The following is a 22,332-nucleotide window of genomic DNA, read 5'->3' as shown; positions in this document are numbered from 1 at the left end:
CTTTCGTTGGTCATGATCAACGTTCTAAAGGATACAGAATATACACCGGTGGAAATCGTATAATTGTCAGTAAAAGCGTAAAATTTATCGAAGACTGCTCGGTAACTGATAGCGTTGAAATTTCATCTCCTCCACCAGTCGAAGATTCACTCGAAGATGAAGAATATGATGATAAGTCTGTGGATGAATCCGAAATGACATCTGAAGAAGAGCGAATACCCGAAGAGAAGCCCAGACGATCAAAAAGAAAAAACAAAGGGAAACTACCAGATGGCTTAGGATTTCTTGCCGATGAAATTAAAAATGTTCCTGAAAATTTCGAAGATGTAGTTAAAATGAATCCAGCAGAAAAAGAAAATTGGCTTCAAGCAATAAATGAAGAAATCGAATCCTTGTCCCGGAATAAAACTTGGGAGTTGATCTTCCACCTGGAAAGAAAGCCATTTTAAATCGATGGGCATTTAAGCTGAAGAAGAATGAAAACAGTACAGTAACACGTTGCAAAGCGCGCCTTGTTGTGAAATTTTATAGTGAAAAATTTGGAATTGATTATGAACACACTTTTGCCCCAACAGTGAAATATACAACAATCAGAATCTTTCTAGCAGTCGCAGCAAACGAAAAAATGCAAGTGAGACACGCTGACATTACCACTGCATTCCTTCATGGCGATTTAGAAGAAGACTTGTACATGAAACAACCGGTAGATTATGTCGATCCATAGCATAAGGTAAGGTTTGCAAATTGAAGAAAGCAATATATTGATTGAAACAAGCAGCTAGAGCTTGGAATAAAAGAATTGAAGAAATTCTAAGGAATGAAGATTTTTCTCAAAGTATTGCAGATCCATGCCTATTTCTAAAAAATGATGGAAACGACACAATAATGATCATAATCTACGTCGACGATATACTTATAGCATGTAAAAATGAAAAATAAAATTGCGAAATTAATCAAACAACTGAACAAATTCTTCGAACTGAAAGATTTAGGAGAAGTAAAAAATTACTTGGGAATCAACATTGGAAGAGATGGAGACAAATTTCTACTAAACCAAAAATAAAAAATCGAAAAATTGAAAAAGAAATTTAGTCCAGACATCAAAAAGCCTTCTTATACACCAATGGACACATCTTATCCAAAAGAAGAGGATTCCTCTCTCCCACAAGTTGACAACACGCAATACAGGCAAGCAATTGGAGCTTTACTTTATATAGCTACAGTAACCAGACCGGACATTACCTTCACTGTGAACATATTAAGCAGGAAGAATGAATCTCCCAGTGAAAAGGATTGGAAAGCAGTTCTAAGAGTCATTGAATATTTAGACTCAACGAATTACATTTATTTACAAATTGACTCTAGCAGCCCACCAACTCTTACCTGTTACACAGATGCTGATTTCGCATCTGACCTTGCCACTAGAAAATCAACAGGGGGTACTGTATTTTTCTTAGGGAACAATCCTATATTTTGGTTCACTAAGAGACAAAATTGTGTTTCATTATCTTCAACCGAGTCTGAGCTCATTTCTGCAGCCACTGCTGCTCAAGAGCTAAAATGGATATTAGATCTACTTAAAGATTTTGGCCTAAGGGTCATTCCATGCGAAATGAGCAAATCAGCTGTGGCTGACACGTCACAGATTTCAATGAAAATTTTTATTTAGGTAAACTATGCATATCTATGAGGAAATGCAAAGTATGGAAGTTTAAAAACTGTTTGTTGCTTTGTTATTGACATTAGAAGTTGATGCTTACGCTAAGCCTAAATTTTCGGAGCTCATTGCTGCCACTTTGTGACTCAATAACTCCATAAGTTATAAACGTACACTTAAAAAATAAATATTTCCGCATTCTGTAAACAAATCTCTATTGGGAAAAAGCAAAGTAAAATTTATTCGGATCTTTTTTTGAATCTGAGTTATTAACAAATATTGAAATTTTGCCAATTTACTTCAGATTTCAAATCACTCTTCTAACTCTTTTAATGAAAATATAAGAGTAAAAATGATTCAGATTAAAAAACTATCTATAACTAACTATCTGCTCTAATTTAGTTATTGTTTATGAATTTCTTGATGACGAAATCGTACTTGAAAAAATCGAAAATATCATTTTTTCCTCTATTTCAGATGTTTTTTTGAAGATGAGGGAATGCTTTAAATTTACTCAAGATTTTTTATGTAATATATTGAAGTGTCTTTTAGATGCTATTAAATTTTAATCATTGGTATCAGCGTATTTTTGCTACTAGAGTAATTTGAACTTAGGCAAAATTTCATTAGTTAGTTCTTTTTATTGTAAGTTTAGCAAAACTAACCATTTCTTTTGTGTTTCATTTTCTCAAAAGCATGTTTATGAAGTATTTGCTAAAATGTACATTTTTTTAAAAATCGAAATAAATGTTAGATATACTTGCTTTTGCATCATTGAGTCGTTTATCTAGTGTTTTGAATTCTCGTAATTTCACATAAGAGTCAATCCATACAGGTTCCATACAGTATAAACTATTCATTAATGTTCAAATAGTTCTAAGTTATAAAATTAAAATAATTATTTTGAAAATTACAATATATTTTTTCAGTATAATGTATTATATAGGGCACAATATACGTAATTTAAGAAGGTGCAATGTTTTCACACTTTTTATTTCTGTTTTAGTGTGTGAATTGACTAGCAAAATTGCTCAATTTCAAAGACCTGTATCTTTTTTACAAACCAAATACAAAAAACAATATGTATAACATGTATAGTACTTGAACGAAATATTCAATTGGCCACGAAATTTTATTTTTCATTCCATCCCCTTTTGGTTTACGGGGGTCTAAAAATGTCATTTTTGTCATTTTTACGATTTTTGAGGGGCTGTAATCTATAAAGGGTGCACAAACACGCAGCAACAGTTACATATTCTTTTTAGCATGGTTCCAGTGATTAGTTTTTGCCGTATTTCATTTTGTATTTCCGTCCCCTACGCGAGTTATCTCCCTTTGAAATGAGTAAAATTTTTACATTAGACCCTGAACTTTAACCTGTTGCCGTTATTTTAATTATTAACTTACAGCTACGTAACTCAGCATGTAAGACTATCAATTTATGCACTTTAACATCAAAGCGTTAAAGTAATTGTCATAAATGTAATTCAAATAGATTTTGGCCAAAATGCAAAGATCTAAAAGTACCATTTTTGACTACGACAAATCACTTTTGATGACCTCTAAAAAATCAAAGTCCAGTTGAGAGAAAAAATAAAAGTGGTTTTAAACATTTTTCATATCCAGCTTTTAGGGATATGAATTTCAAAAAACTTAAAAATGGTTGAGCGCACAAATCCATCGAACCTGTACGGATTGACCCATAAAACACAAAGAAAATGCTATTTTTCTGAATTTTATTTTACGTTTGGAAATCAAAAACCAATTTCGAGTTTCTTCAAGCAAATAGTAGAAACACAGCTCTATATTCTTGTTAAATTTTGAAGTTGTCGGAATTTTCCCTCATTTGAATTTTTGTGTGTATGTGAAGGGGAAAATCATCATTTTACAAAATGGCACTAAGTTTAAAACTGATTTTGAAGACAAAGGAGTTAAAATACAACTTCAAAAGTAAGATATTTGTTTTATGATACTTTAGCACATTATTGGGTATTAAGTTCATCAAAGTTAATGCATTCCTTAAAGATTGAGATTAAAAAATAAAATGCTTAATTATGAAAAAATTGAAATATTTTCAGTTTTTGAAACTCGGTTAAAAGTTAACTACAATAACTTTGAAAATTTTACTGACATCAGATTAATTACCCTACTCCATAGATTGCAACAACATATATCTTTTATGTTTTTATTAAATAGGTAATAAGATACAAGCCTTCAAAAATGAAACATTTAGCATTTATGAGAATGCTGTTCAATTTGACCAATTTTCAATCGCATGTAACTATTCAAATAAAAAATTTTAAGCAAAAATATTTTAGATATTTTGATATAGGTATAAAAGGAACCTGTATACCAAATTTCATAAAAATCTGTTTCCATGCGGCCACCACTTTTTTGCGAATTTTGCTCATTTCGTATGAAATGACCCCTAATTCAAAAATTGCCTGTTAAAATGTTTGAGGATAACAAATCAACAATTTCTTTAATTCAACATGGGAAAATGAATTCTGGGTTAAAGCATCTTAACGTAAAATATTTCTTTTTGCGGGAAATGGAAGAAAATAAAATAATTAAGATAACATATTGTAACACTAACTGTATGATTGCAGATATTTTTACAAAACCTTTGCCTAAACCGAAGTGTATTGACTTTAGAAATAAGTTAAATTTAGTTTAAGTTTTGTAATTTGAATATACGATTAAGGGGGGAAATGTTGTACTCTAATCATATATTCAAATAAGTAAATCATTTCAGCATAATAATGCAATCTCGAAAGGCCAAGGTCACTCTGACATCATACTTATCCTTCCCACAATTCCCTTTTTCTCCCTTCAATAGTGATGTTCTTTGTTCTCTTGATATAGTGTGTGTGTATCTGTTTTTGTGCCGTATGGAATATATTTTATAATATGTGTACATTTTTAGTTTTTAGTCATTCCTAATTAAATCTTTACGTGTTGTTCGTCTACTCGTCTATTGACTGTTCTTCATGCGTTCAGAAAACTCAACTATCACACCGCTGCCTATCGGGATAAGAAAAGGTAAGCCAACCTTTCCTTACAACAAATAATCCATTTATAACTGCAAGACATTCTCTCCTTTTGCCTGCTACAATCACAAAGAGTTTTTTTTTCTCATGAATAAAACTTAGCAATCTTGAAAGTTAGGCTCAGTAATAATTTATTGAAATACCCATAGCTGTCTTGAGATATGAAATCATCATCGTTTCAGCTCAATTAACAGTTGAACACCTACATTTCTAGTCTCAGAATTATCTCAATCATCAGTGAAAGGAGCATATGTTTAAAAAGAGTTTAGATATCAGACTTAGTCCAACATCAAGAATTTCATTTGTTCGTTATATATATATATAACAACTATTTGTGACAGGGTAATGTTTTTCTACACATTGATTTTATGCATCGATATCTTTTCAGATAAGTGATTTTCTCAATTAGTTAGTGAACCCACATGGACCGTTACTGTAGTACACATGACCTATTAAAGATGATGTCTAAAACTTCTTGAAATATATTAATGAAAGTACTATTAATGTTTTCAACTGGATTTTCCTACAAAAATGGAGCTATAAATTTTAAGCCAGATCGAAAAAACTTTTGTAGAGAGAAAAAAAATCTTTTGATTCATTTGTTGAAAATATTATTATTGCTTAAGATATAAATTTTATCAACTAATTCTTTTATAAACTCCACACTATGCCAAAAAATTTTTTTTTCAAAAAATTGAAATAAATATTAGATATACTTCCTTCTGCAACATTTAATTATATATCTAGTTCTTTGAATTTTCGTAATTTTACATAAAACACAAAGAAAATGTTTATGCTCCGAATTTTTTTTTAAGCTGGGAAATCAAAAACCAATTTTGAATTTCAATAAGCAAATAGTAAAAATACTGTTCTATATTCTTGCAAAACTTAGAAGTTGTCGAAAGTTTCCCTCATTTAAATTTTGGGGCCTATGCAAAGGGGAAAATCGCCATTTTGCAAAAGGTCACTAAGTTCAAAACTGATTTTGAAGACAAAAGGAATTGAAATACAACTTCCAAAGCAAGGTATTTCTTTTATGACACTTTGCATGTTATTGGGTCTCAATTTCTGCAAAGCTAATGCATTCCTTAAAGCTTGAGATAAAAAAAAATATAATACTTAATTATGAGAAAACTGAAATATTTTCAGTTTTTAAAACACGGTTAAAAGTTAACTGTAATAATCTTGAAAATTTTACTCATATCAGATGAATTGCCCTACTCTATAGATTACAACTATATATAACTTTTATGTTTTGATTAAAAAGTTAATATAATACAAGCTTTCAAAAATGCAACATTTAGCATTTATAAGAATGCTGTTCAATTTTATCAATTTTCAATCGCATGTAAATATTTAAATAAAAAATATTTAGCCAAAATATTTTAGACATTTTAATATAGGCATTTTAGAAACCTGAATATCAAATTTCATAAAAATCTGTTACCATGCGGCCACTACTTTTCTGTGAATTTTTCTCATTTCGTATGGAATGACCCATATACTGAAAAATCGCAAGTCATGTTATGACTGGTGAAAATTGCTTCTATATTTGAGCGAAGCCATTGCCTGTTTAGTGATATTTTGATAGATGAAATTGCAAGCCAAAATCCAGTGGATTAACCTTAAACTCCAGTAGGTAGCGTTAATTTTTGACCATTTTTTCGTTTCTTCATTCCCCTGAAATTACAGTCTTACCAGTAAAACAGTTAAGTTACCGGATCGAGTTCAGCCTTGTCACAATAAAGCCTTTCCATGCAATACATTGCCAAAACATATTATCAAATGATCATACCGTGGCGCGAGTTGCATTGCTGAAACGCGCGCGTTACTCGATCATCAGCTATTATATATATGAGGATATACAGTCGCATCACTTCGAGGAAGGTACGCCAAGGGTGTCACCCGTCTGGGGGGCGGGGTGACACCCTGAGTGGAATTGGAAGTTTTTGAAAAATATATAGCTAAAATGCATTTTTAAGACTACTAATTTGAAACTTCACCGAAGGGTAAACCCCTGGACCTTCCAGTTTTATCTCTATCTTGTACATTAGCAGACATAAAACTAATTTATATATATAAAAACCTCGTGCCACGATGTTTGCTCGGGGTAAACTACGAAACTACTGAACCGATTTTTATCAAATTTCATACGTATCTGTAACTTGGTCCAACTTAAAAGATAGGATGGTTTTTATAATTTTTTACTGCAGATAAAATGATTATTATACATTAATAGTGCGTATTGATTGTTTTGATCTGTAAATTCTTATTAGATGGCGCTGTAAGTTGATTCATCCTCAAAAATTTTATTCTTAAGTTAATTAAAATTTACAAATGATACTATGTTACGGATATTGATGGTTATCCACAATATCGCCGCAGAAAGGAGGAGTATAGAGGCCACACTTTTCAATCTAAATGTCAAATTCTACAACACAAAATGAAATTGATAAGCGGCGGGTAGTTCCATACTCACCACTGCTTTTAAAAACGTATGAGACTCATATAAATGTCGAGTTTTGCAGTTCCGTGAAATCCATTAAGTACTTTTGCCAATACGTTATTAAAGGTTCTAGGTAGATCAAATTTGATGTAAGAAATATGGACAAAAATGACGAAGTAACACGATGAGAGATGAGTAAATTATATTAGCAGCAACGAAGCTATCTGGCATAATATCATCTACCATATACGAAAGAGACCCTTCTGTCCAGCTTCTTGCGGTACGAAACAAAATCTCGAAAACGACCAACGGGTATATTTTACCAAGGTATTTTCTACGAAGAGCACTTCAACCAACAAAAACACTTTTTTTACATTGTGTCAAAAAACTATTGTGTTCTGCCGATTATCAGAATTAAAACTATTTACAATGTCCCACGATATTTTAAAAAAATACGAAATGTCACTGATTATTTCCGTGGAACGTGTCGGAATTTCATAGGTCCTCAACAATGTCCTTTGAAAATCAAGTATCTGCGTCAAAACGTTTCCTGAATTGCTACAAATATCCTAAATGCAGACTTCTCGCTGTTGTGTAAAATGTTTTTACCTCGCAGTTTAAATATCAACTGAGTATATTTATTAAGTGTATCGGCTTCAGTTTGATTTCGTTCCGTCTATATTGTCTATATATAAGTTCCGCATGAGAGTGAATGAGCCTCTGTTTTCTGTAGCTTTGCAGAAGTCGCTGGCGAGTAAGTCTCATGGTACTTGCTTGCAATTCTGTCTTACTTTTCGTCATGCTTGCAGTAATACGTTTGAAGATTTCTGGGAAAAGTAGAGCTGTTGTATTAAACTCACCGAAGTTTTCTCTGCAGGGAGGGGGGGTTACAGAAGCACGACTGACTTTTAGCCAGCAGGGAGATTACTGAATTCTTCAAAAAGATTTCAGAATAATTTTCAGGATGTTTAGTGAATTTTAGTGATGAATTGACTTCAATACCTTCATCATAACCCGTCCAGATTGGTGTAACTAACAATAAGAGCAAGTGAGTCTTTGGATTCCGTAACTTTTCAAAAGAACAAGTAGAATTCTTTGTGCATACTTGCAAGTCCTTCTTAGCAGTGACTATGGTTGCGATTATTACTTTGGTACTTTCTCAGTGAGATGAAAAATGTGCCTTAGTTACTTAGTAACATTTGTTACTTAGGTTACCTCGGAAGGTTTTAGTGAAATTATTGTTTAAAATCGGAGAGGTTTCGGAATTCCTCAGAAAGATTTCAGGATAATTTTAGGAAGGTTTCTGATTTTAAATTTAAAACGTCCCTACTTTTTGAAAAAAATGTTACTGGCAGAAATTGGGTATTCGCTGCTCATTCTTTTTCAGGGCGATTCTTAATTGTTTTAACAGTGTTGAATAAAATCAGAAAATCACGGAAGCCACGTAAACAAAGAATACAACATTCATCAATCTCGGGTGTAAGGCAAGACATTGGGACCAAAACTCCATCCAAAACAAAGTGAATTTTTTTTTTGCATTTGTTTTCCGTAAACATTCCCGAACAGACAGGATTATTTGCGGACCGTTAATTGTCGAGCTTTTAATACATATCACGATGCATGTCACAAAGTGTATTTATTGGTCGCACACAGTCATTGGGAGTTAACACTTTCTAGCGCAGGTTTGACATAACACGAAACAGTAATCGTCAACTGTTTAAAACAATTTTGACGACATATTATCTAACACAATCATCATTTCTGTGCGGATCCTATATAAATTTTATGCTTGAACATGTACTCCATAGAGTTAAACAAGCACACCGATGTCCAAATTTAGATTTTACACCAGAGATGTACAATCAAGTTTTAATGTTGATTGAAGATTTACGCATTTCATTTTCAAATTCGTTATTTATCCATTATGGTGTGCTATCACCAGATCGATTTGCCTCCAACATAGTTAACACTGATTTGCAACGAGAAAAAACAGTGCAATGACGCTGTCTTTGCTAAAATTATTGCGAAAAAATGAGCAATTACTGACCGTTGAAACTGAACAAGACTATAGAGTAGTTGTTGATGAAAACAAAGCCATAAACATACCAACGGAATTTTTAAATTCTCTGGATACACCAGGATTTCGACAACACGATTTCCTGTTGAAAATTGGTTCACCAATTATTCTTTTTCGCAATTTAAACCCACCTAGATTATGCAACGGTATACGTTTCTGCATTAAAAGTCAATAATTTTGACGGGAAAGTTTAACGGAGAAATGTTTGTGTTGCCACGTAATCCATTAATAGCTTCAGTATTTTCAAACACATTTGGAAGGCTTCAATTTCCAATTTGTTTAGCTTTTGCAAAGACCATAAATAGATCTCAAGACCAAAAAAATTCTACTTTCAGTTTGGGCTTGAAACATACATGTTTCTCTCATGAGCAGCTATATATCGCCTACTCACAAATGGGAAAGCGATCATACCTTTTGTATCAGCAAAAGACAGGTTAAGCAAGATCATTGTGCACAACTTATTGCTTAGATAATTTTCAGTTTTCAAATAATAGAAACAATAGTTCCAAGAGTCAATGTTATCTACCCCACTGATAAAATTTCATTTTTATATGTTTTTAATTTAGTTAGTGTGTTAGTGTGTTTTCAAGAAGTTATTGATTACAAACTATAGATAAATTGAGATGAATAAGAGTTAGTGTACATTTTAAAAGTGTATGTTGGTTTATGTTTAATTTCTACGTTCTGACATATTACAATCAGTTTCGATATTTACTATCACTTTCAAGTTATTCTGCTTTTATTTTTGGCCGAAGTCATACTTGCAAAATTTACTAAGCGTAAGTATAATGCTTTAACCATTGAAAATTTAGTTAGTACTTACTAAGTTCAATAATTACTTAATTCAGGCTAACACGTACATTATCAATCTCATTTGTTTTAAAATTGGCTAGATTTTTTAAGCTTTAATAAAAATATTAATTAGATTCTATCAAAATATTGAGCAAAAGAATATTTTAATCCAACCACTTCGCCACAGCAACGCGTGGCTGGGTCAGCTAGTATATATATATATATATATATATATATATATATATATATATATATATATATATATATATATATATATATATATATATATATATATATATATATATATATATATATATATATATATATATATATATATATATATATATATATATATATATATATATATATATATATATATATATATATATATATATATACTAGACGCCTAGATTATCCGTTGCTTAATCTAGGTGGGTTTAAATTGCGAAAAAAAATAATTGGTGAACCAATTTTCAACAGGAAATAGTGTAGTCGAAATCCTGGTGTATCCAGAGAATTTAAAAATTCCGTTGGTATGTTTATGGCTTTGTTTTCATCAACAACTCTATAGCCTTGTTCAGTTTCAACGGTCAGTAATTGCTCATTTTTTCGCAATAATTGTAGCTAAGACAGCGTCATTGCACTGCTTTTTCTCGTTGCAAATGAGTGTTAACTATGTTGGAGGCAAATCGATCTGGTGATAGCACACCATAATGGATAAATAACGAATTTGAAAATGAAATGCGTAAATCTTCAATCAACATTAAAACTTCATTGTACATCTCTGGTGTAAAGTCTAAATTTGGACATCGGTGTGTTTGTTTAACTCTATGGAGTACATGTTCAAGCATAAAATTTATATAGGATCCGCACAGAAATGATGATTGTGTTAGATAATATGTCGTCAAAATTGTTTTAAACAGTTGACGTTTATTGTTTCGTGTTATGTCAAACCTGCGCTAGAAAGTGTTAACTCCCAATGACTGTGTGCGGCCAATAAATACACATTGTGACATGCATCGTGATATGTATTAAAAGCTCGACAATTAACGGTCCGCCAATAATCCTGTCTGTTCGGGAATGTTTACCGAAAACAAATGCAAAAAAAAAAAAAAACACTTTGTTTTGGATGGAGTTTTGGTCCCAATGTCTTGCCTTACACCCGAGATTGATGAATGTTGTATTCTTTGTTTACGTGGCTTCCGTGAATTTCTGATTTTATTCAACACTGTTAAAACAATTAAGAATCGCCCTGAAAAAGAATGAGCAGCGAATACCCAATTTCTGCCAGTAACATTTTTTTCAAAAAGTAGGGACGTTTTAAATTTAAAATCAGAAACCTTCCTAAAATTATCCTGAAATCTTTCTGAGGAATTCCGAAACCTCTCCGATTTTAAACAATAATTTCACTAAAACCTTCCGAGGTAACCTAAGTAACAAATGTTACTAAGTAACTAAGGCACATTTTTCATCTCACTGAGAAAGTACCAAAGTAATAATCGCAACCATAGTCACTGCTAAGAAGGACTTGCAAGTATGCACAAAGAATTCTACTTGTTCTTTTGAAAAGTTACGGAATCCAAAGACTCACTTGCTCTTATTGTTAGTTACACCAATCTGGACGGGTTATGATGAAGGTATTGAAGTCAATTCATCACTAAAATTCACTAAACATCCTGAAAATTATTCTGAAATCTTTTTGAAGAATTCAGCAATCTCCCTGCTGGCTAAAAGTCAGTCGTGCTTCTGTAACCCCCCCCCCTGCAGTGAAAACTTCGGTAAGTTTAATACAACGGCTCTACTTTTCCAAGAAATCTTCAAAAGTATTACTGCAAGCATGACGAAAAGTAAGACAGAATTGCAAGCAAGTACCATGAGACTTACTCGCCAGCGACTTCTGTAAAGCTACAGAATCCAGAGGCTCATTCACTCTCATGCGGAACTTATATATAGACAATATAGACGGAACGAAATCAAACTGAAGCCGATACACTTAATAAATATACTCAGTTGATATTTAAACTGCGAGGTAAAAACATTTTACACAACAGCGAGAAGTCTGCATTTAGGATATTTGTAGCAATTCAGGAAACGTTTTGACGCAGATACTTGATTTTCAAAGGACATTGTTGAGGACCTATGAAATTCCGACACGTTCCACGGAAATAATCAGTGACATTTCGTATTTTTTTACAGTTTATGTAAAATATCGTGGGACATTGTAAATAGTTTTAATTCTGAGAATCGGCAGAACACAATAGTTTTTTGACACAATGTAAAAAAAGTGTTTTTGGTGGTTGAAGTGCTCTTCGAAGAAAATACCTTGGTAAAATATACCCGTTGGTCGTTTTCGAGATTTTGTTTCGTACCGCAAGAAGCTGGACAGAAGGGTCTCTTTCGTATATGGTAGATGATATTATGCCAGATTGCTTCGTTGCTGCTAATATAATTTACTCATCTCTCATCGTGTTACTTCGTCATTTTTGTCCATATTTCTTACATCAAATTTGATCTACCTAGAACCTTTAATAACGTATTGGCAAAAGTACTTAATGGATTTCACGGAACTGCAAAACTCGACATTTATATGAGTCTCATACGTTTTTAAAAGCAGTGGTGAGTATGGAACTACCCGCTGCTTATCAATTTCAATTTGTGTTGTAGAATTTCACATTTAGATTGAAAAGTGTGGCCTCTATACTCCTCCTTTCTGCGGCGATATTGTGGATAACCATCAATATCCGTAACATAGTATCATTTGTAAATTTTAATTAACTTAAGAATAAAATTTTTGAGGATGAATCAACTTACAGCGCCATCTAGTAAGAATTTACAGAACAAAACAATCAATACGCACTATTAATGTATAATAATCATTTTATCTGCAGTAAAAAATTATAAAAACCATCCAATCTTTTAATTTGGACCAAGTTACAGATACGTATGAAATTTGATAAAAATCGGTTCAGTAGTTTCGGAGTTTATCCCGAACAAACATCGTGACCCGAGGTTTTTATATATATAGATATAGGGGTGTCCGTTAGCAGGGGTTTTACTGTATATATATATATATATTTAATAGCAATGTAAAATTTAAACAAGAAGGAATGTAAAATTGAATCAAAATCCCAAAACACCCTGGGCTCTCATCGGGGGGTTACTCCGCGAGGGTAGGGAAAAACCTTGAGATGCTTCGTGAGTGCTGTAGGCGAAATGCCTAAAAAAACAGCACAAGTAACCCGACATCTCACAAGTCAAGCAAAGGGGATACCGGAAGTCAAAAATATACACATGACATAAATTAATTAATTAGAACATTTTCAAACCAAAAATACAAGCATCCCAGTCATTAATTAGAACCCCTTCAGAACAAATTCAAACTACAAGAAAACACAATGAACTAAATTGCAAGAAGAAAAACATGGAAAGAACATAAACATGGAACGAACAAAAATACCTACTACTACTCTTTCATATGCTTGTAAATGAGATTTTCGTTGAGAAAACGTTCTACGATTGCTGTTGAAAGGCAGCATTTCTTAAATTACATTTTATGGAGACCCCAGGGTTTCATAAAGATCAATGAAGAACATTTTCTTCCTCAAAAACCAAATTATTCATTTAAAAAAATCTGTAAAAATAATGACTTTTTGGAAAAAAAAAAAAAGTGCAGAGTTTGAAAAAGAACGTGTACTAATACTCGCTTCTTTTCATTAATCTAGATTAGGGTTTCCAATCCGTTAGCCAAAATAAAGAGGACACACATCTTTCCACTAAATCCTGCAATGTTCATTACAAATAGATTCATCTATCTATGTTGCAAGACTTGCCAAGCTTATTGTCTGTTAAGGGTTTTTTTTAATGCAAAACAAAGCCAAGACGTAAAACTGAATAGATAACATTAAGTGTGAAAATTTTATTGATTGTTTCTATATGGATATTTCTTTTCGGTGCTTTCATTTTTAACCGAATTCAAAAAAGAAGGTTATGATTTCGTATTGCGGCTTTTTTTGTATGTTTTCGTATTTCTCCACGAATACTGGACCGATTTGAATAAATCTTTCTTTGTTTGAAGGGGTATACTTTCCAGATGGTCCCATGTAAATTTTGTCTGGATCTGATGAGGGGTCTCGGAAAAATCTAAGAAACTTTAAATTTCATACGTTGTGGCTACGTAGACCAGCTTCTGTCAACTTCGCGCACGTCACAGGTCACGTGGTTTTGGCGTGAACGGTGCACTGTTCGATGGAGAATTCTTTGTTTGAACAATATTTAATTCTCACGCATTGCGATGTTTGATTTTCACGGTGCCACCTGTTAATTTTAATTATAGTCTTTCCAATGTATTTATTACTCATGTAGCAAATCAGTAAATGAAATGTATTTTGCTTCGAAAATAGTTGAATTAATTAATTTAATATAATTTTTTTTAAAATAAATAACTTCATTTAGTCATTAAAGTTTTTTTTTTTAATATTTCAATTTTGAAATATATTTAGCGTTCAATTCAAGGGGAATTGAAGACAAAAATCCCCCCCCCCCGGCTTTGATTAAATTTATATTCCTTAGTACATGTATCGTAACTTGTGTCCAATATCTGAAGTTTGAAAAGTATTCTAGAATTAATATTTCATGACGCCGTCAGTTTAAGTTACAGTTATGGCAATACTAATTAACAGACTTCGTTGGAATTTATTTATCTATGCTCCCCGATTATTAGAAGACGACTGGACCGACTAGGAAAATTCTTTTTCTGTTTGAAACGGTATGTTTCTCCTGGTCGTCTAATGGTCTTCAAGTTCGGGTATGAGGATCCTGGAGAAATCGAGGGAACTCTTCAAATTTCTTACTCGCGCTTTGTTGTTTGTGAATTCATAGCGTCTCACTTAGTGAAACGGTTTTTATGGTTTTTTTTGTTTAATGGATAAAAGTACTTAAAATTAGGTCCCAATCTTTACTTCACCATATTTGTTCTTTAGAAAAAAGTTGTGGGCAAAAAACAATAAACTTCATTTAATTTCATATTAAGCGATTAAATATAAAATCCATTGTTAAAAAAAGTGCCAGAAAACAAAGGTACTTTCTTTACTCAGTGTTAAAGAAAGTACGATAAAACATTAATATTAATATTAATCAGGGGTGGCCCTTGACGGGGGGGGGGGGGGGGGTTGAGATCTATTTTCCTTTTTTAAGGGGGGCTCTTGATTTGGGGGATTCCCCCCACCTGAATATTTCCCCTGTATTAATCATTAGTAGTCATATCACAAATTTTGAATAAAGACTCCTCTAAAGCAAACAGGAAATTCATTTAATATCATTGCTCTAGTAGCATTTTGATCTTCATATATACAACATCACAATAGATACTGTTTCTAGTGTGGTCTTGATCAATAACGGGGACAAGTAAAGAGAAATGTGACTTTTTTCACAAATTACGTGATACGTATTATTGTGAAATATAAAATAGTTAGGAAAACCATTGACATTTAAATGGTTCTAACCAAATTTGTGCACAAATAATTCCTGGAGAAAAACAAAGATCAGTTTTTAGTTCCAATCGTATAAAATGTTGTGAGCATTAATATTTTTTTCTTTTTTTAACCGACTTCAAAAAAGATGTTCTCAATTCGTCGGAATCGTTTTATACATGTCTCTCCTAAACTCAAACACGCATAGACCAATTTGGAAAATTCTTTTTCTTTTTCTCGTTTGAAAAGGTTTATACTTCCCAGGTGATCACATGGTCATCAGGTCAGTATCTGAAGATGGGATACTTGAAAAACCAAGAAAACTCTTCTAATTCTATGCACAAAGTTAAAGCGATTTCTGTTGTTTTTTAGTGACTCCTGAATTTGTTTCAGAAACCATACTTTGATAAAGTCAAACTGATGATGAAGGCAATTTTCTCTCTATATGATTGCGAGTTTGAAAAAGAAGTCTCCAAGACGATGTGCCCTATTTCTTTGTCTGTTTTGCTCATCTTAGCTGCTTTCAGACTCCTGTTCTCGATGATAAAGTAACCCGCATGTTTCAACAATGAGTCTCGCGCATGAAATTTGATAATATGTTTTGGTAGAGTTTAACGTGCAAGGAAATACTTTATTGTGACAAGGCTGATCTCGATCCGGTAACTCAACTGTTTTACTGGTAAGACTGTCATTTTAGGGGAATAAAGAAACGTACAAATGATCAACATCGACCGCTATCTACTGGAGCCAATGGCTAATCCACTGCAGTGAGGGTTACAATTTCAACTACCAAAATATCACCAAACAGGCAATTGCTGAGTTGAAATGTAGAGGAAAATTTTCACCCGTCAAAACAAGACGGGCGACTTTCTAGTTGAAAAATAAACATTATGGTTGATGATTCACTCTGACAAAAGATCATCCATATGCTATACAGCATACTCCTTGGCGTGCCAGGTTCAAACATTAAGGAATACGCACCAAGTTCGGCTGATGTCCAGCGTGGGACATTCCCCAGCGCAGTAGCTTCTCAACCCTAGACCACTTTCAACATCTACTCCCAGTCACGTGGACCTTTACATGATGAAACCCAAGGCCCAGAAATAAAAGCTGGTTCGGAGCTATAGATAAGTATCCTTTATGGGGCGGGAAGTATACGTTTGTACACGTTAGTCTTCTCGAGCAAGCGTGCATCATGCAATGTTTGCAGTCTGCAAATTTGGTTAATCAAAAGTAGTACTTTCGAAAGAGCTACTAAAAAGTGTCAGTGCTTAATAACACGAATACTACTGTTGTCTCTCAAGTAAGTTCATCATTTGCTGTTCATTCAAGCTGTGGGAAACGATTGTCGTTGTTGTCGTGTCATAGTTTATAATTGTAGATCTGGGGTGCCATTGCCTCAAGAGGTTGAACTTCTTTATCAACATATAAGACAACACAAGAAAGATTTAAAGCACAAAGATGGGGAATAACATCTGGTGCTCCGGTGGAAATCGAACCTACTCCAGCATTCAAAGGTAAGCTTCTACCTCAGTTCCATGGAGGCTCCTTTGAACCGATACCATGAATATAAACATTAAATTGTTTTTTAATGCAAAAACACTCTAAACAAAATTTTTTGGACCAAAATACGTAATACCACAGCCAACAAGCAACATTAGCGTTTTTTTTTAAGTTTTACTTATTCATAGCGTAGTCATTGATTTTCAAAGCTAAAAGTTTTTTTCCTCAGAAACCTTTTCTAAAGGATTAAGACACAATGTTAATAAATGAAAGAACAGGTACAAAATGTGGCTTTAAAACTTTCATGAATTTGTTACATATTTCTTACTTTAAAAAATATCTGCTTATAAAACTTTTCCGCATGCGATTAGTCGTCTAATTCCTAAAAATATATACTTTACGTTCGCCACGACCTCATTAAACGTTTTTTGTTTAATGTATAGGTGTATATTTTTAATAAACAAACTAAACTGATTTTGTCTTTCAAAGTAATTTTTGAGAATATTTGGAACACAACTAATTACTTTTTTTTTTAAAAATTCCAAATAATAATTTCTCTTTCGGGAAAAATTGTAATTATCTTCAGTTGAATATTTTCACGTTTTTTTCTCATGTTTCAAAAATAATTAATTAGTCACACTTGATATTCTTTCTTTTAAATGTTCCTTTCGGAAGTTAAATATAATATCCTTTTCAATTTTTTAATTACTAAAGTGTACATATTTGGTTAACTTTGTTTCGGGAGTTAGTATTTAAATAGTATTTATGATTTTTAAAACAATAGGTAGCTATTTTAGAATACAATACGCTTTTATTTTACAAAGTTGAAATTCGTTTGGTTTTGTTTTCAAACTTAACATTTATTTTATAGTAAACATCTCTGCAATTTTTATTTAAAGAAATAAATTATTTTAAATCATCTCTTCTAGATATACAGTAAAACATCTCAAATGCGGTCACTAACGGGACATTCTTTTTTGTCCGCAATAGAGGGGTGGTCGCAGGATAGGGGTTTAATAATGTTATTTGTCTTGGATTTGGGGAATTAAAAACTGTCCCCAAAAGAGGGGCGTCCGTTAGGAGGGGTTTTACTTTATGTATCTGAAAGTCTGTGCATTCGTTTATTTTAGTATGTATCTGAAAGTCTGTGCATTCGTTTATTTTAGTATGTATCTGAAAGTCTGTGCATTCGTTTATTTTAGTATGTATCTGAAAGTCTGTGTATTCGTTTATTTAAGGACGCTACAAAATGCCACTACTTCAACAATTTCCATAGTTTTTTTTTATTAAAATCAATCCTTTCCTGGATTTGTCACTTAGGACTTATTCGGGAAATTGGCACGGTCGTCAAATTTTTGAGTGAGTAATTTTATCCTGGTAATCCTGTTTTTATATGATAACCCTATGCGAATAGATAATTCCCCTTTTCTTGTTTGAGTATGCAAAAGAAAAGCATTTCTCGATCAGGTACTGGTGTCAAAAATTAACGCCAATGAATTAAGTTCACCAATTTCACAATGGGGTCGTTTTTAAAATTTTAAAAGTATTTTTTTCTGAAAGAGAATGCTCAAAAACATAGTATCTGTCCATTTTTAAAATAATTTGTTTAAGTTTAATATTAAAAAAAAATACTTAAATCGTTGGGCTTTCATTGTTTATGTTTCTGCGGATGACATCACAAATGATGAAATGCCATTCAGAGTTGCCATTCACAGAGCAAAATATTTATTTCGCATCTTTACTTACAGATATTAGCAGCGATATCTGTAACGATAAGTGTAGAGCGCAATTTTAATTCGCTCTTGATTATCATAACGTGGAAATGCGGTAAGAAGATGCGCCAAAGATCATCATTTGTGACGTAATCAAGACCCCGCCTTGTTTGAAAAATCGGGCATTCAAAAAAATTAATTAAAAAATAACTGTTGGGAAAATAAAAGTATTTTCTGGGTCCATGTTTTTTTTTTTTTTTTTTTGCTTATTCTATCAATTTCAGTGACTTAAAGTGTTACTTTTGAAGGAAAGAAACTACCCCATTTATCGGAAGCTTCCCGCTTTTGCAAAGAGAAGAATTTTGTAGTAGCAATTACATTAGCGGTTATATGTTAAAAACAAGAAATCATAATACATATACAGAAGAAAGTTTTGTGATGGCAACAACATACTTGTTGATTTGTTTCATCTTTCACATTGTTGTTCTTTGATTTATCTTTTACATTGTTTATTCGCTTAAAAAATAGCAAAATTCAATCCTCCTCCTTCCCTGAAGAGATTAGCGCTGAAATTGAACCAACGTCTGTTTCCGTGTAGGTTCACATTTATTCCAAGTTTCATATAAAAGGTAGCATTACTTCTTGATATATAGCATTCGCAATGAACAGGAAAGAAAGTTTGATTGCAGCACCTTCTTTTTAGCTAGTGAGTCGATCATTTTTTAGCTGGTTCTTTTCGTCACATCTCGAGATATAGTAGTAACAGGTATCGAGAAAAAAATTTACATTGCTCAAACCCATGGTTCGCCAATATATATCATGATATATATCACGATATATATCAGATATTAACTTTGAAAATATAATAATATTTTGATATTTTCGATACTTATTTTTTCAACTACAGTATTTTCAATGTAAAAATTATATTAATCATAGTAATATTGTTCATTTGTTATTAAAAATAACCGAAACATTGTGTACTATATTTTTAAATTGCATTAATATAACAAAGTAATATAAGACAGTAAAACCTCTCCTAACGGACACTCCTCAAATCCTCAAATGCGGACACTCCTCTTATGGGGACAATTCTTTAAATTCCCCGATTCCATGGCAAATAACATTATTAAGCCCCTATCCTGCGGACACCCCTCTATTACGGACAAAACATATTTTTCCCTTAGTGTCCGCATTTGAGGGGTTTTACTGTATTCTTTTTTAATTTTATATTCATGAAATTATTAGTAATTTAACAGTTTTAATTCATATTAAAGGTACCTAATTAAATATTAAACATTGGTCAGAAAAAAAGAAAATCTTATTACTGTGCACCGACTAATGCATATTTTTTGATTTTTGAATCATATGACTGTGTAAAAATCGCTAACAGAAGAAAAATGTGTAAAACAGCTAAAGCTCAATTAACACCTTTAAAATTGATTAAAATATTAAATCAAATAGATAGAAATAATGAAAGAAGCCTTAATTTTAAGTAACATATTGTAATAATAATATAAGAAAATAAAGAGTGATTAGAGGATGTATTTACTATTTTGAGGACTTTAGTTTATGCTGATTGAAAATATCGGATATCTATCAAAATATCCGATATGTATCATAGTATCGGACGTTTTGGGTATTTTCGAAACTATTATGATGTACTCAAACCCCTTGTGAGAAATTTTTACCAAAATTAAAGCAGCACCTGTACCCTCTAGGGTCAACATATGGAACAAATTTTGTTTGATTCCGTCTGTTACTTCCTGATATAGCAGGCACGCATAACGGAGAAAACGCTCGATTGCTCTACCCCCTTGGAGGTACTGGTGCCAAAAACTACTGGGCGCTAATTCACAAGAGGGTAAATATGCGTACAAAATTTCGTTTGTTTTTATGCAGTAGTTTTTGCCCTAGAGCGGTCCTAAAAAACCATTAGTCACACACAAACAGACATTTTCCAAAAATGGTCAAAATAGACTCATCACACATCAAAACGTGCAAATCCGTCAAAAATAGAAAACTTTCACAAATCCAATACTTTCTTCTAATATTAGATATAGACGAAAGCAATAGTTTCATGTTAAAAATAAGTTTTGTTTTTTTTAGAAAAAATAAAACTAGTCCTAATACTGATCTCATGACATCTTATTCGCCCCTTAGCTACTTTCATACTTTTTCTAAGAAGCACGAGGAGGTATTTTTAAATAAAACCTACAGATCAAATATTTAAAAATGTACTTCTATTTTTTAAGAATAATTAAAGAAAAAAAAAAGACACCAACATACAACTTTGCAGAACTTATTTCTAGTTTCTCACTTTTTTTTTAAGAACTTATGTTTCAAATAGAGTACACAAAGATATAAAGATGAATTAATGAAATTAAACTACGTAATTAAGATAACGTAACAGAAACGTAAATTGAGATTAGAGGGTTACATTTTTTTTTTTTTTGAAAATAGCTTCCCGTTTCTTGATAATGTTCCTGATACCTGAATGAAAATGAGCTTTTTTTGTAATGAGTAACCAGGGTGTGATCATCATAAAAACGGAACCTAGAGAACACTTTTTTTTGCCCTCAAGTATTCGTTTATTTTTAGTGGAAACAAAAAAAAAAAGAAACTTTTTTACTGCGTAGTTTAGTTTCGAAACACTTTCACTTTCCCGTTATTGCTACCTTTAATTCGAAAATGTGTGCTCATTACAGTCTCAAGACTGCAGTTTATGGGAATAAGGAATGCTTTGTGATTTCAATTTCTTGCGATTTTTCTGTTTATGTTTAGGAAAAAATACGAGATAAAAATAAAGAAAGTGAAAGTAATTGGATTTAAAGTTAGACTAGATCTGAAAGTGAGTTCTATAGTGGAAATTTTCTCTTCATAAAATCCTTGATCGATAATTTGATAGCTTCACTTCAATGGGCAAGAGTGATAATACAGCAAATGGGGTACATAAGTATGTGAATTGTTTTATATTGCCTGTTATTTTACTTAATAAAAAATCAAAATGCAGTAGCAGAATTCAAAGTAACAGAATTTTTTAAAAAATATTAAGCACTTTTTATAACGTACTCAAAAGGACAAAATAACTTTTCTGGGTCAGAAAGGACAATTTACGAATTCCTGTAGTTTTCGATTCCTGTAGTTTTAGAATGAACGACATAGTTTAATAAATTCCGAAACACGGGGCAAGATGACGAGCTCGTCCCAGCGTTTGCCCCGCGTTTCGGTCCGTCATTAGTAGTATCCAGTTAATGGTATTAACGAAAAAAATAAGGTATTCATCATCCCGTCTGGCTCGTCATCTTGTCCCGGTGTCCCCTATTACATTTTTTATTTAAAGTATCGAATTCTTATTTATTCCAATACTAGTAAAAACTGCAATTTACACTTTTAAACAGTTTTTTAATTTCAATTTTGCACACTATATTTAAGTTTTTTTTTTAATTCTAAAATCAGCTTTATAAGTTTGTTTTCTTAAATAATTTAAATGCTTTAATATACATTGATGTAAAACATTTAAGAAAATTAAGATTTTTTTTTTGTTTTACTATTGTTGAGACATATGTTACATTTCACCCTTTTTTACATTAACGCTTGTTTAAAGAGCCTATCATGCACTAAAAT

Source organism: Uloborus diversus, chromosome 1 (genome assembly GCF_026930045.1).
Source record: "Uloborus diversus isolate 005 chromosome 1, Udiv.v.3.1, whole genome shotgun sequence".
Lineage (NCBI taxonomy): Eukaryota > Metazoa > Arthropoda > Arachnida > Araneae > Uloboridae > Uloborus > Uloborus diversus.
Note: the sequence above shows the minus strand (reverse complement) of the source record.